Here is a 15599-nt window from a genome sequence, read left to right as displayed (position 1 = left end):
ATAACGTCATTTTGTATGTAGAATTAACAATGACCATTCCCAGCTTATTCGTAAGAAAGACAGTTATAAAACCAAACTTGAATATATAATTTAAAACATAATATGAAACTACGTGAGTAGAATCCTAATAATTCCGATGAATTTTTTTCCCACATAGCCTAAAAGTATAGAGATAAAGAAAAAATAAATTATGACTTAAGTTCAAAATTATTTTTATATAATATTCTATATATTACTGTATATGTATGTTGTACTTCAAAATTATAAGATAAAGAAACCGTGAGAATGACCTGACATGAACAAGGAATTATACCGAGTAGTACATATAACTTTTTATTAATTAATATTATTCTTAACAATTCAATTAATTAATATGAGTTACAAAAGAAATGAAACAATAGAATTAGTTAAAAATTGTGGGAATTAAAATCGCTATGGTAGAGTCGCATGTTCGTTTAAAATCTTTATGGTCAACATATTTTCGCATGGATTATAATATTATGCATGTATGAATATTTGCTACTCTTTCGCACAAAAACAGCTTATTGAGTCTGTGTGAATTTTGGGTCACACTTAGTTTTGATTATAGTCTGAATTAGCACACAGGCTACTTTATTTACCCAAGTACCACACGAAAACGCTGCGTGTTTCAGCTAGTTTTCAATATAACCGAACCAAAAGTGATACATTATCTATCGTCACAATAGTATTAACGCCAGAGGCTGCGTGGAGACGTGGGAACAACAAATAGAGAGCTGAGCAAATAAACCGAACCAGTAAACAACACGGGTCGATTTCGTGAGGACAAACTTTAAGAACCTAAACCTGCTTCAAGTGAATTTTCTTAACAAACAAAGGTAGTTAGGATTGTGTAAATATAAACGTGCTGAACTTGGGACTGTTTGAGGTTTTACTTTCAATGTGAAACTTTTTTTATCGGGTATATAGGTCAAAATGGATTTAATCATTTTGATTTTATTGAATGCTACATATTTAACATTGATTTGTAGGCGGAGCTTATACATTATTTATCTCAAATTATCAAAATATTGAGAACATAACAATCTCTCTATTTAAACCACATCAAGTAAAGCTTAGATAATGATTAAGAAAGGCTCATGTGTTTCCTGAACAATAAATTACCAGTTGACGGTAATTTTGTAATCTACTTACATACTTTTTGAATGGCACTCAAGGAAGTCACACTTTAACTTTATAACGCCAATCAATGATATTATATATAGAAAAAAATATCATTGACGCCAATATATTATAACAACACAATCACGTGCATTGAATTTGATTTATGTCAATACGAGTATAAATAACTAGAAACGTAATACCAAGAGGACCCATACATTATTTAGAAAGCGACGCGTGAATGCAGTCAAGGTGAAAGAATAACTTACTAAGCATTAGTAGCACGTATCTAGATATGATCTGCATATTATCGGCTCCTGTTATTTATAGTATTACGTATTAACACGTACTTGTAGAAGAAAGTATTAAGTGCAGATAAAATGCAAATATTATGTTACGCAGGATCCTTTGAGGTAAACAGAGAATTTTTTTTTCGTTATTTCACTAAAATGTTATAAATTAAGATTTAATGTATGTGTGTCATTATTTATTTCGAACGAAATGCACCATTTCGTAAACTTAAGTCTATCTATGCACAGATCTACGTCACGTTTGAATTGCATTTCAACATAAGCTTAACTTTAATTCAAAGCTTAATTCAATTACACGAATTAACACTTAACTCCAAAAAAATCCTTCAACTAAAAAGTGGTTTGTGACGAACATATTTAAAAAGCATTTAAGCCGTGAAATTCGTGCTGGCGGTTAAAACAATAGGTTATGTGGCAATTTTAAATTAACAATGCATACGTTATTGCCAAGACGTTGTTATGTAACAAAACATGTTTGCTAAAAGTGTTATGTTTGAAAACAAACGCATAGCCATCTATATTCTTTATAAATTGCCCGAAGTGATTAATAAAACAATAAGAGCATTTTTTTTTTTTGTAATTTCTAATGCATGACTCGCAGATTATTAGGTAATACTTTTTGTAGGTTTAGAAAGTATCAAATATTACATTTTGTTTAAGGAATATTTATTCAAAACATGTTTAAGGCTAAACGGTTTCTACATAATATTAGTGAACATAAAAATAAGTCATGAAAAGACTGGCTTGTATTGTAATAAAAGTTTACAACTCAGCAACTTACCACGGTTATCAGAGAATACAAATAGTGTCAAGAGAAAAGCATGTGTTTCATAAAAAGTAAGTTTATATAGTGTTATATACATATTAGCTCTACCAAATCCAAAAATGATGAAAAGTATATCTTCAGTTATTCACATCATACAGAATATCGTAGATAATTCAAGATCATAGATAATTCAAAAAAAATTCCATTGAAATTAAATTTACCTACTTATACTTGACACAAAAACGAAGCCGGAAATGCCTTAAAAAAAATCGCAAGTTCATGTGAAATGTTAACTTTACTTTGGGTACTGTATTCCCAGTTCTGTTAAGTGACACAATATTAGTACCATTATTATTTTTAAAGTACCAGTGTATTTTACCATTAATTTTTCTAATAGCTTTTTCATACTATTTCTTTTTCTGGGAGCTAACTCTCACATAATTACGAGTAACTCTTGCATTCACCATTTCCGTGTTGTCCAAGGGAAAATTAAGTTTTTGTGTTGAAGTGTCTATTGTGTGAAATTTGTATTCAATCAATGCTAAGGTTCGCAAGTTATTAGATCGGATGGATTTTAGTTTCTTATGGCATTCTATATACATAAATAATAACCATCACAAGGGAATCTTACAGATAAATTCATAATGAAAGTGTAAAGTTCTTTTTTTGTAGCACTGATATGTCATAACAGTTGTGAACTGTGTTTAACTACCGATTAAGTATGGTTTAACTCTGTGGTTTAACTTTATAAAATTAAACATAAATATCTAGTCTCAAATAATTTACAAAAATACTATTTTTCTATAATCATCAGTGTGTAGACTCTCGAAACTTGAAGCTGGATTTTAAAATAATAATTCCTACAATTTTGTGTATTATGGACTTCAAAAAGAAATACTTATATCATTGTTAATATTAATGACTATAATAATAAATTATCGTCGATACTAATGAACAGAATGTAACAAAAACATTGAACGTAATTAAAACTTGGTTCTAGTGTAAATTCTCACGCGATAAAGCGAAAATTGTACCAAATTATATTTGATATATTAGTTTTAATAAAAATTAATATGTCACGGACAAACTGACTAATCGAAAATCATTTATATTGCCAGAACGTGAAGAAAATTAAAAATATGATGAAGAATATCAAATGAACTAGTCTAAATGATTAATTTTCTACATTATTATGCAAGACGGAAACACGATAAATCATAAATTTTCGACTTTTAGAATAAACTTCACCTCTATAATTGATGGCGGTGGGCGGTGGCGCTCATATTAATTTTGTATGAAAGTGAAAAGTATATAATATTATAACGGTGTCTAACCTTAGGTATGCGTCAGCCTTCCAGACACAGACAAAATGATATAGAAATGAATTACGTTTAGTGGTTAACCAACCATATGAATTTACAAATTATTTCAATACAAAAACAATACACATGTATTTAGATTTACTTCGACATTACTGCAAGAACAGACAACTCTATCAGACCTCCATGAAAGCTCTAATCATAAACAGATTAACAAAGTAGTCCACGCTTAAGGCAAGCCAAAGCAATTTTGTTTATGGAGTGTTACATAAGTCTACCAATATCAATATCTTATCTAACAAATTGTTTGTATGTCTGTTCTCACCTCTTCCGGTGCGGTTTGTTTGTATAATCATTGTTATGCAGTAGCGTGATTCACTTTTGACTTTCGAGGAACGAAAGACGACTGGATTTTTAATAGGCATATTTTTCTATGGAATTTATGAATGAAAATTATATATACAGCTTTAGAATTTATCACTTGACGTGTTGACTATCAAATATTTTATTTTTAAAATTAATAAACATACAGTCATCATCATGCTACTATAAATAATTTAGAACTTAAATGTTGGTAAAATTAAAAAAAGTAAGCAAAACGTCGAGTTGGTCTCCTTCTTTTTCTAAAGATTAACAATGTATTACAGGTCTGTCTACTAAAAACGTATTTATATTATCATCAATATAAAAACATAATTAAACACGTTTTTCAATACATTATTCGCTAAATAAGGGTCATCTAACGGTGAATGCTGATTCGATCACGATTAACAATACATTAATTAATGCTATCTAGAAACAGACATCACGAAACGCTTTGATTTGAATATTTTAATAAAGACCGCCTTCGAAGTACCAGCTTTAAGTTGTAACTTGTAACCCTACATTAACATGCATGCATACCACATATCAAAGATTTGTCTGTATAAATTACTTGGATTTCACAGCATCACTAATATAAAACAAAGTCACTTTCTCTGTCCCTATGTCCCTTTGTACCTATGCTTAAATCTTGCGGAAGCAGTTTTTTTAATAGATATAGTGATTCAAGAGGAAGGTTTTAGTATATAATTTATTAGGTTTAAGTCAAAGCGGGCGAAGCCGCGGGCGGTAAGCTAGTAATGTATAAAAAAAAATAAAGAAAAGAAAAACACTGTACTAGAAACTCATACCCTTCGTTCATGCTATTTTCTTAACATACTTATAATATATCGCAATTCGCAAAAAGCAAATAAAATGTATCTAGTATAATCCACAATACGCAGCTGCATAATTGATGGACATAAATGAATGGTTAATAACAGCATTATGCACAATCTTTTCACTTCTCACGCCAGTTTGTAACAAGGAATGCGTATACAGTTTCAATGCAAATAAACCCCATTAATTATGAAGCGTTCAATGGCTCTCTGTCTATGCTATGTTTCTGAGTACGCTTTGATAGTTTTTCCAAATAAATTAGCTGATTTGTGAGAGAATAATGTATTTTTTATTTATTTATTTATTTATTTATATATTGTTTACCCACGTTATAGGCAATCAAGTATAAAGGATGAATATTAAATCAATGCTAGTCTTATATGAGCGAAATTGTATGTTAATTGTTAGTTTGTCTTTCGCTCTACAACACTATAGATACCTATCTATGTTATGACTTTTTTGCATAGTGACACAAACCACGCAAAAGAGGCCGTCAGCTTATGTTATAATAAACTTCTAATTAAGTTTTTCTAGTCGAATCCATTCAATTCAGAATCTAATTATATACTGAAATGTAAGTTTTATTTGAGTTTTAAAAAGTATATGTATTTCGGCCAAGCCGTTATCATTTCTATTCAGCAAGGCCCACTTAAAAGAGCTAATTATTTTCTGGTATATGTGTACAGTTATTTGGTAATATTTTACACATTTTTGAAGTTGCAATTAAATGTAAAACTATTTTACATTTTCTAGCTAAAATTAATAAGAAATGGAGTCATAAGTAATAAGTTATTTAGAATAATTCGCTCTCAATTCTATACATATTAATTTTATTTATAAAATGATCCAGGGAATTGCATCAGCATGATGGCGGATATAATATAATATATTGGAGCAAAAACAGGTGAGATCCCAAAGGTATTATGTGAATGTTTTGAAAGTAACGGACCAAAGTCACATACCGTGAAATAATTATGTATGGCATGCGTATAAAATTTTGCATACAAACAGATATTGTGAAATTAGAATTGTAAACTTTCATGTTTTCGAAAATTTGCTAGATAAATATTTTCAATTAAATGTGAATTTTCCAAATAAATTATTGGAGAAGATAACTAAACCGATGTTTCCAATTCGTTACAATTTTTCTATCGGTTCAGAATTTTTGTCTCTCACAACTGGTCAATAAATCAATCCCAATTAAAAACGTTTTATTGGCTCTAATTTTTCCAATCATTATTCATTGCCATAATTGATAACCCATTATAAGGAACTATAATTTAATTAACATTGTATTTGAAAGCGGCACCTCCATATGCTGTACCCAAAATGGTGATGTTGACGCGTGATCGACAGCTACGGCCGATGAAAGCGTGCCGTCGCCCCATATACATTGTTATATAAAACAATAATTAAGTTTTATGGTGAAACTATGTGATTATATTTGCATGTAGGCTGGCAGTATTGGACCAAATTATTGACAAATTATATGTTTCGGTACCGTTCGGCACGTGAGTGGCAAACAGATTCGATGAAAGGCTTTCAGCAATTAATTATAGTGAGCTATGTATGGCAAAAAGAAGTCAACATTTGAGTACAAGCAAAAAGCATCGGTCTACTTTCTGATTAAATTAAAAAGCGTACCCTTGATTTTGTTACTGGAACAATTTCAGTCCCACAATTGCTATCTTTCTTAAGTTTCGTTTTCTTCACGCTCTACCTCTACTATACAGGATATATCTAGTGGAATCCCAGAAAGTATAAATAAAATGGATTATTTAATTAGAGATTATCGATATAAACTTCCCAGCACTAAGTCGGTCAAGGCACGCCCGAGGTGAGCTCCAGCATTGTCAGAGATGATCGTGCGGTCATCGAAGCGAAGCAGTGAATTGGAGCCAATTCTTCAACAAACTATTGTTATAGGGATGTCCGCGTTTCAAGTAATTATTCCGATTAACATCACTAGAAGCAGAAATTGAATTAAAGCTCTTTTGATGGTAATAACACAGTCAAAAAATAACAGACAGAGACATTTTTTAAATGAAATCTATCAAACGAACATAATTTTAATTATTTGCAAATAATGAAGGTTTTCTTGCCTTCAATATGTAAACAAATTGTGGTAAATAAAGTACCCATTGCAAGGTTACATCCTTATTTTATTTTATGAGAAATATATAAAAGCTCTAATAACATTTAACCTACGCACTTTTAATAAAAGAGACAAGTCTTCAAATTTTATTGAGACGACTTTACTAATTTGGGTCGGAGGATAATTAACAAGGTGTCCATTCGATCCTAAAGAACCAAATAAATACAACTGATGTTTTATTAACCTCTAAACAACATTTTATTATATTTTTGTGGATTTATTTCCGCCAGACCCAAGTAGTTAAAATATTTGTATAGTTATTTAATTGAAAAAAAAAGAAAAAAAGGAATTATAAACATTCAATTGACAAACTCTGTTTTCCCTATAACTAGGCTTTTTTACAGAGCGTTCAATTGTAACGGTTAGGCAGTGAAAAGCCGTATCGAAGTAACAATTCAACGTAATTAAATAGAACGAATACTCCATTAAACAAAAGTATAATAAAATCTAATGAAACAGATAAGGCTTGGATGTAAACAGAACATGTTCTTGACCTGCATTGCCGTCAACCATTGTGCAGTGGGTGTTGATGATCGTAATCAGCATTGTATCAGTTACCTGCCTACATGTCACGAGAGTATTGACTTACATGGCAATCATACCCTGTCTTAAAAATAACCAAATGGCGATAATTTAACAACATTATATGGGCAGGACCACATTTACGTTCTAATGGTTATATTGGGCCCAATTAAACTCAAATTCAAACATATTTTTGCTTATTTTAGAAAAGTTTTAAAGTCGTAAAGGTTCTTAATTTGTTTATTTACAAATGGACCAAGAGGTAGTTTTGCAATTTGTGTGGGTATTTTGAAATAATTAGAGTTATATGAAAATCTTGATAAAAATAACAATGTAAACAAAACAGTCGCCTTATATACTTCAATGTCAGTATGATCATATGAATGGAGTTAGCCTTAGCTGGGATGAATTCCGTTCACTGATAGTCTGTTACATAGTTAATTCCTCTAGAATTATAGGATTCAGACATCGCAAAACTACTTCGGCAGGCGTAGTCGCCGTAGAATGCACAACTCGTTTTTAATATGAGGATTTATTACGTGCTATATTATCCTATATTCCCTATACTATATTATCAAACTGTCTCGGGAATTCACCCTTAGAGACAGCCACGCAATTTTCAACTTAAGCATAAATAACATGCATTATGTAATTCTCAAACACACTGCACATCGGAATATCAAACCTCAATAAAATGAATGTAACTCATGACCTGTTTACAAACAAAAAGCCGACACACAAGGTTGAATTAAACTATTCTATTAAGTTATAAAATGGCAGAGGCGCGGCATGTTTTATAAAGTAGCGTTTATGTTAAAAATGTTAACATCATATTGCAACAAAATATGTATAGATATTAATTAGTTCGTTATTTTTATAATTGAATATTAGAGAAACAGATATATTTACTGTTTTAACAGGTGTAGAAGTTTGCGTCAATTTATAATTGAAAAACTTCACGTGATAGTTTCATGAAATGCCTAAGCTTTGTATCAGGAATTCTTTTAAATCGAACCTAAGTACATTACAATTTTCTAGCGATTCTCACGTTCACCACATACACTGGTGTATTCCACGAAGCCGATCAAGAGCGCCAAGTAACACGATACTGTAAGAAAATACCTTATGAACGTATCTTTATAAACCCTTGCGTGTGAACCGACTACTACGAATAATTCGAAGCCTTGACACGTGGATTAAGTCGTGGATATTAATTAAAATGACACTTGTTTAGGGTCACGGTTCAGACATGAATATTCAACCAAGCTGCCGTAATTTGACAGGTTATGTCGATGGATATAATTGTTCGTCATTTGCTGGCAGTTGTTATTTACAAATCTTTTTTTGATGCAATGAATAAACGGCATTGCTTTGTTGTATGTGCAAAGAATAGATAAAAAATGAGTAGAATTATAATTATAAAAGATGATTTAACTATGTTTGACTAATGAGTATGTAACATATGATTTTCCTCGCATATGAATCATTGCAAAACATTTAAAATTGCCCTGTTTTCACGGTTTCACCAAATATAAATTGATTTCGTATTTCAGTTCATCACATTATAACATTCACTGCGTATTGTTTTCTTATACATAAGAGAACGATTTATATTGCGTCATCGAATGCTAAGATCCGATTGTCAGACCTTATTTAGCCACCACTCAGCAGAGTTGACGTGATGTCAGTAACCTCTTATTATATCGCCTGTAAAAACTAAATATCGCTTGCTCTGTCCATTCTGTTCTTTTTACGTATTATGTAATCATGAATGTCAGAACGCTATGTGGAGAAAAAATTGTAAACCACAGCCAACCTGACAGCCGTAATATCTATGAGATTTGTCTGTATTGATGGAGAAATGTTAAAACGTGGTTAGGAAAAAGTATTGTAAGTAAAATACATATTGAGTTTTCAAAGAGAAGAAAATGTTATTCATGTTTGTCGATTTTAAATCCTTCCTGCCCTTGAACTTGAATGAGACGCAGTAAAATAAAAGAACAATTGTATTAATTTTTATGGCAATTAAATTAAATTTACGACAAGTTCAAGAATATCGAACTATCTAAATAAGCGGAGCGCGATTCGATACGCCCATGCAGTTTTTGCAAAAAATATATCGCAAAAAATCAATACTTTTCGACTTTAACACCGAATAAGTTCTACCAATTACCTTTAAGATCACTTGAAATATTGTGGAAGATCGCTGCTTATACAAATAAAACATTCGCTTACCTTAAGTAATTTGCTCAGTATTACAGCAAGACATTTTTACGAAAAGAATCCCCACCTGCAACAAGAGAAGTACTTAATCAAAATTATGAAAACATAATGTGATTTCTTAAAAGTAATTATTATGTAATTCACTGGATATTATCCAAAACCTGTCGCTTGCATAATGTCGTCAAGTGCATCACGTGTCATTCACCTGGACTCTGCCGCGCCGCTGATTATTTCTTTATTTAATACTTTCACTGTATTATTTGTATATCGGAATACAATGTATAATTATTTGGTCTACTTCCGACTTAATATAGAAAACGTAATTAGGTCCGCACGCAATTCAAATGAATTAAATGCAATGACAACAAATTCTAAGCAATTGTACTCGACTTATTTTATTCATTTGTTACATTTATTTGACAATCATGCTTATTACAAGTTCCTATTTGTAAATCGTTATCTAATAAATATAAAGAACTGTTCAACGTATTAATTTTTAATTGAAATATCAAGCTATAACATAATATCAATAAATGTATAGACGCATTATTACAAATGCATAAAGGAATCCCTATGACGGTAAGGAAATGAATTAAAGCACACATGTGAATGGCTTCATATCCGTTTCCATGCATTTCACATTAATATGTGAATGAAATAATATATCCCATCCTTGATTAAAAGCTTTAAGGTTAGTTTAATAAAAGAAGAAGAAGAATTTATACTAGCCTACATACCTATTTATGGGCAGAAGCAATTCAGTGTGTAAAATTAAACAAATTATGTGTGAGATTGAAACTAAGGCATTTATAAAGCCTCCAAATTAGCCTTTTCAAACATTTGGAAGACTATGTTAATTTACTTAATTGTCGGTAAATATTTAACCGCAAGTGGACAGCTGTGTAATTTGAAATAATCACCGCAGACTGGGATTACACATGCGTGCAACTAACTGCACTGAATTCTTCGTTAAATGCATAATGCTATGCTGAGATGCATGGAGAAATATATTTAGGAGGGTAATTCACATATTTAAACAATTGCATAGTCGATCAGTGAAGGGTTGCGAGATATCATGGTATGTAGAGCTACAATGAAGAGTCAACCGTCGCACCGCGGCCGCGGCCGGTTTGCTACTTTAAACAGTAGGCCTTATTAATATAATACATAAACAAAATAAGCGTATTCATTTCTCCATGAAAAAATTACATTTTTATAATTCTCCGAGTAACTGTTTTCATATGAACTAAATAGATGGTAAAACAACGTTGGAAGATTTTAAGTAAAATCGTTCCAAACAAATGAGTGTGCTAAAGAACGCTTTAAACCGGCATTTTGACGATAATATTACGAAAGTACAAGCAAAAGACCTTTTACCTCAATAAAAAAGGTACACGCAATATAATACATTCAAAGCAATCGTCAATACACGTCGAGACAGCGTCGTAATGATTCTTATCAACTTTCGCGTTCCGCACCTCTTTGCTCTTACACTTTCCTTATGCCCTTACATGATTGACTTTTTATCACTTTCTGATTGTTAGATTGTTTGTACAAATATAGGCTGTGGTAGCTTATATCATGCATTGGTAAGTATAAAAAATATTAGCAAGCACCTATTTACAGTGAATGAGAAATAACCAGAAAAGTTAGAGTTGGCTACTTGCGTGTATTTCGAAAGATAAACAACAAAAGTAAATTCATAGAAAAAAAAATCCAGACTCAGAGCGTCATTGAACTTTACGAAGCAAACTACTGTAACTTTTCTTAAATACTTGAAGTATAAATCTTTACTTTATATAAAAGTTTGACTACTAATATTTTGATATTCTACAGTTGCTAAGAATTATTTTTGAGCTACATTGTTTGATGTTAATTAAAATTATTAAAACCAAGGTCTATAATTCGCAACCATATTCGTTTTTAGTATCATTACTGTAATCGTGGTTATTATAAAATTATCGTGCTTATATGGTATTTATTTTATAATGGTCACATTTCATTACATCTGCGTGCTGGTAAGCAGATAATACTTATACTCAACAATAAAAATTAAAATATCCTACAAGTTTGCCACTTTCAATGCAAAATACTAATATTTCATTAACTCTTATTTTGAGTAATATAACTAGAAATCCTACTAATATTATAAATGCAAAAGTTTGTGAGGATGGATGGATGTTTCATAATAATTCACGCAAATACTACCGAACCGATAAAAATGAAATTTACGTAGTGTGTAAAAACCAGGAAAAGAGATAGGCTTTTTACCCAGGAAATCCCACAGAAACGAGAACTATGCGGGTTTTTCTTTGAAAACGCGGGAGAAGCCGCGGCTGGAAATCTAGTTCATAATAATTTTGTTACAAAACTTTTTTTGAATGATAAGCTCGAAGGCTTAATTGATTACGCGATTCAACATCAAACAGAATCAGAACCAGTAAGCTTATCATATAAATTATTCAATTAGAAATTCATAAAGTATTGGCAATTTCCTACTTGCAAAGAACATGCTTACGCCCTTATACTTGCAAAACTTTGCAACAAATTAAGGTCGACTTTCATAATTTGATTGATATAGATATCGGTATTTTTCTTTCATGAACTGTAATTTATCGTTATATAATATTTCTATAACTTTTCCTCAATTCTAAATTATACAAACTGTTTTGTTAAAACTGATTGATATGATTGATTAACAGTCAGGAATGAATTCATTCCAACTGTATAGTACGTTTGCATTTATAAAAATTACCACTTTATATTATGACCTTTTTATACCCCTAAGTGATAGCAGAACGTTTGTCTAGACTAGTGAATCTAGATGAACTTTGAAAAGCTTGTGTAATATTGACTAAAGAGTTGAGAGTTGTTTTTAGATTTTACAATTGAATAATTGTATTAATTCTATTTTATACTGTGGCACCGATATTTCGGAGCGATGATGCATGTCGAGGCTTAGTCTCGTATCCCACTTTTTCTAAAATTTGTGTGGTCACTGCTTTCCATGATGTCTCTGTACCTACTCAAATTGAATTAGTCATCACTTCCTCTAGTAAATATTGAACTTGACTTGTAATTCATTCATTTATTTATTTAAATTGAATACCAGTATTCCACTACGTCAGGACATGAATCACAATTTATTTATTATTTAAGTATTATAGACCTAAAGGAGGCAACACTTCAAAGTTCTAAAATCATCTAAACGCACGCTGTGTTTTGTTGTGTCCTACTTTTTTGAACAGCACACAATTGGTTCATAGGGACGCACCCTTCTAAAGGTACCAATATGACGACAACTCGAAATAAACAACCATATCGGTGACAGTCAATTTATGTAACTCATGTATTCGCTGTTACAGTAATTCATTAAAACCGAGTAATCTAACCGGTACTTTCAACGCAGCCGCCGCGCCCAAATGGGCATAATATTAATAGCTTAGTTCAACCGTGGAAATTAGACCAATAGTCGAGGTTATTACGAAACATAAAAATGTGAATATTGGTCACGGTTCATTATTTATAATCTAAGGTTTAGTAGATGAAAGTAATTGGGACAAAGATATTTTATTTTGAATGGTTTCAGCTGTTGTAGCTCGTGTACGTAGCGAATGACAATTTAACTTATATTTCGGGTACATTTATTTAATAATGCCTACAGTCAAGACTATATAGCTAAAACGTGCAACATTGACTTTTGAACTCATAGTTAATTTTTAATTGTAACGTCTCATAATAATTGATAATTAATTTTAATGACATAGGAATTCGAATGCCCCAAAAGCTGGCAGAGATATTTTGTTTTTATTTATTGACATAATTGTCAAATTTAAAATTTTTTAATTGGTACCAATAATAGAACTATTTAGATTTTAGTAGATGCTATTTCGTAAAACCGTTAAATATTTACAAAAACAAGCCGGCGTAATCTACAAAGTAAATGCAGTATCTAGTTCAGTCGCAGAGGCATGTCACGTGAAAATTTATGCGTTCGTAAATATTAGCTAGATTCGTTTGAATATTAAGCAAGTTCCGTTCTGAATTTTAAAATGCGTTCGCGTGTATGATAATACATTATTTGCATGTTTGTATGTTTATAGCTATTGTTATTACGACTATATCTAAGTTATAAATTAGGTAGGCATTCAATTTTATACCAGCAAGTCATGAAGGTTCTTTAATGCGTTTTTTATTTTATTTTAATAAATGATCTTGGTATTGAGTTCACATAGAGATTAGTTACGTTTCTATTTCGTTCTATATTCAATCACAAAACCTGTATTTGATAGCCATAACATTTTTGGAAAATATTTGATGTCTATCCATGCGATAAATAAGCTTATAAATTATGAATTTCCAAAGGCTTTACGACATAAACACGTAATATTTAAATGTCAAGACATGTCGGTATTCTCCGCGTGCGCCTGCATTCAATAAACAGTAAATAATTATAAAGAAGTCTAACAAGAACAAGCCCATAATAAATTCTTGTCGGCTTGTCGTTCACAATGTACAGTGCATTAACCAGTGACATAATTCACTGTAACTTAAACGTAACTTCTGATTGTGATCTGTGGACAGTCACTAGCAAAAGCTTTTAGCGAGATAAATAATTAAATTCCGCGAAATTAGAAAATGTCACACTTTTTATAATTTGCTGCTCCACATAGATACAGTTAAAAATGTCACATATTTTTAGATATTTCTGGTTTTGGTTTCTTTTTATATTATCCTACTTGTAATGAGCGTGTACCTGGTGTAAAATAAATAAATAAGTCGCTGTCCGTTGAATTTCATAGAAGTAGACCGTTTCGTAATTTAATACGGTATAACAGTATTAGCTTGATGCATCTTACACAATTACTGGTCAACGAACTGAAGAAATAGTTATAAAATAAATATATTATCCAAACATTTTGGAACGTCCTAATTTTAGTGATTTATTAGATATAATATGAGCTTCGATAAAATATAACCAAGCCTGTGTAGGAACACAATACTTCAACATTTACATACCAACTGCGTTTCTCCATTCCACATCGCTATTAAATATGACAAATATAACCCGAACATTTTAAAAAGTACCATACAATATATTATATAGAACACAATTCTTTCCCTCAATATACACGTTGACATAAACAAAACAATAGAGCCTACAGGGCACGGCCGGATGTGCGAGGAACACCCACACCGATATTTGATCTAACCACACGATGCACAGAACACCCATTAAACATATAAATTATGCGATAACTCAGATCTTACACAATAACCTGTCATGCTTATTACCGACTTATCATTCTTAGATAAGCTTTAAATGGTGATATCCTGCCTACTTAATTTATTTTTTAAGATTCGTAGAGTTCTTTCTACTATCTACAGATATGTTTATACCTTCTATTGTAAAACCTTATTGTTTTCGTTTAAAAAAATTACTTCGTGGTCTTATGTATACGCATCTTAAACTGAAAATTATCTTTATTCAAATGCATTTATGATAATGCCGTTACATGATAATAAATTATGATTCTACAAATATATCTACAGTATTCATTAATCTTCAACCTCGTTTGACTCTTCCGAGAATAACCAGCGTATAACTAATCCAAAAAACAAAAATAGTAAAGTATGTTAAATCTGATACATGCAATACGATAAAGAAAAAATAAAGAACGAATTTGGTTTTACATCCGATTTAAATAGTAATTCAGAACTATTTAAACTCAAAAACGCTAAGAATTTAGAACCCTCATCTTTTTTGTGAACAGCAGTTAAAATTGTTTTATTGGCCTAGATTATGTTTGTGAGGCTGCGCCGTGGTTGTTACTTACATTTGAAACCCTACAACATACTTGGTATTTGGTAAGAACCAAATTACACAAATACAAATATATACATAAATTGTAATTTATAAGTACTACTTATTCAATGTTTGAATGTAAAACTGAGATCAACTG

The 15599-nt window shown here is 31.0% G+C and overlaps 1 protein-coding gene across 3 annotated transcripts in view; it reads right to left on the bottom strand.

The window, feature by feature from the left end:
- LOC123696603 (myosin-7B) overlaps positions 1 to 15599 on the bottom strand; it is a 90534-nt gene that overhangs the window by 42120 nt on the left and 32815 nt on the right. The window contains exon 2 of one of the 3 annotated variants that reach the window (XM_045642891.1): positions 9649 to 9703. The exons of the other annotated variants lie outside the window; for them this stretch is intronic. The gene's annotated coding sequence lies outside the window, so the exon portion shown is untranslated. The remainder of the gene's footprint in view (positions 1 to 9648; positions 9704 to 15599) is intronic. 3 annotated transcript variants of the gene reach the window in all.

This window comes from Colias croceus, chromosome 13 (assembly GCF_905220415.1).
Source record: "Colias croceus chromosome 13, ilColCroc2.1".
NCBI lineage: Eukaryota > Metazoa > Arthropoda > Insecta > Lepidoptera > Pieridae > Colias > Colias croceus.
Note: the sequence above shows the minus strand (reverse complement) of the source record. Positions and strands in the feature narration are given on the sequence as shown.